This window comes from Corvus kubaryi, unplaced genomic scaffold (genome assembly GCF_017639235.1).
Source record: "Corvus kubaryi isolate FWS band 111438036 unplaced genomic scaffold, C.kubaryi_AGA036_p1.0 76, whole genome shotgun sequence".
In the NCBI taxonomy this organism is placed as follows: Eukaryota; Metazoa; Chordata; class Aves; order Passeriformes; family Corvidae; genus Corvus; species Corvus kubaryi.
The window spans coordinates 6,845,697-6,847,407 of record NW_024582063.1 but is presented as its reverse complement, the minus strand read 5'-3'; positions in this window follow the sequence as shown (position 1 = coordinate 6,847,407).

The following is a 1,711-nucleotide window of genomic DNA, read 5'->3' as shown; positions in this document are numbered from 1 at the left end:
TTTAATTTGGGAACTGAAGTAGGCTGTTGTCCACTGTGATATCTGTATCTGTGCCTTTTGCTGAAAAACAAATATTCACATGGAAAAACAGAATGGTTAACAGAGACTTGTCCTAGCATTGCAGCGGGACACACTGTTTCTTTTATCTGACATTGAATTTGATTCTTTTTTGGGGGCTCTTTAATCCCTTTCTACAAAAATACTTCCAAATGAAACGTTTCAGAAGAAAAGGACAATATGTTCTCCCAAAGATGAAAATGAAATATTACACCTTTGGGTTTTTTTAAATTTTTGCTTTGTTTTTTTGCTTTTCCCAGCTCTAACAATTTAATAAATTTGACACGAATTTTAAAGCATTTCACTGAGCAACTTTTGAAATTGTTTAGGCAACTGAAGATTGAATTTAAGGGCTCTATGCTGCAATGAAAAAGCACTAATTCTCTGTGTGTGTGTGTGTGTGTGTTTATATACACAGACTGCGAAGTGGCTTAGAGGAAATACCATGGACTGGCATGTAAATAAACACATGTGCATAGGTGTGTCTGTACAGAAAGAGACTGACACCTCTTTGTGCACATTATTCAGAATTCAGGTATGAGTACTGTCATGCAAAGGTAGTGTGACACCTTTGTGTTGTGCACCTATTCTTCAGGAGTTAAAGGAAGCCAAGGCAAGGTAGTTATCGAGTCTTGACTCATCTTAGAACATGGTGATAAAAAGCAAAAATCTCCCCGAAAAATGTGCTGTTTTTTCAGTAGGTAAAAATGAAAATTTTAACCTGATTTTGTCTTTTTTAAAAATTTCTGGTTCTCCATTGAAAATTTAAAGTTCTTCATCATAGAAATGGGTAAGACAGGCTGCAAATATTTATGGCTGAAGAGAATTAAATATCAGAAAGTGTCCGTGCACATTTTAAAGGGAGGGGAGAACTGCAGGACTTAGCTTTGAATATTCAAACATCATGGACATTCAAATTTAAATTGAAGATTTGGGTTATCTCTCCCCCTCTGTCTGTCTCCAAAGCACAGAGGAAAAGAGTGAAATTCTTCCACCAATGTCTGGAAACAGCGGTGGGGCTCTGTGTAGGTAAGAACAAATATTGGCTTCAAAATTAAATCGTAAAAGGATGCTGACGTATTTAGTAAAGAGAGCAGATGTGTCAGTGGTTTAAACCCCCAAATCTTCATTGCCACACCAAATGTAAGAAAATCCTCAGAAGCTGAGTCAGGTAGACAATATCTTGGAGGTTTTAAAAACAGACAGTCCGAACAGAAAAACTTACCGTTTGATGTGTCTTAGTAATCCCCAAGTTTTGCATCTTCTTTTCAGAGACATTTGGAAATTTTGGAGTTTCCTACAATACTAGAGAAAACTAATTGGAGGTTTTTAAATCTATTAACAATTTTTAAAAACATTTTCAAGAACAAATTTCCTTGGAAATACCGGATGCTACCTCATTTGCATATTGAATATGACAGTTAAAGTGGTTTCACACCAGTGTAAAAGGAATTTGATTTTCCCTTGTTCTATGCCCTAACTGTTGATGCCACAGGACATAATGGACAGACATTTTTATGTGTTTTGTCTGCCCATGTGTTTTCATTCACCAAAGTAATTGTCTAAATTCACAGCACTGAGATGTTGCTCAGCTCCTCCCTGTTTCTGTACAAAAGCAATAAAGGGGAAGTTTTGGTCATTCAGCCTATTCCTC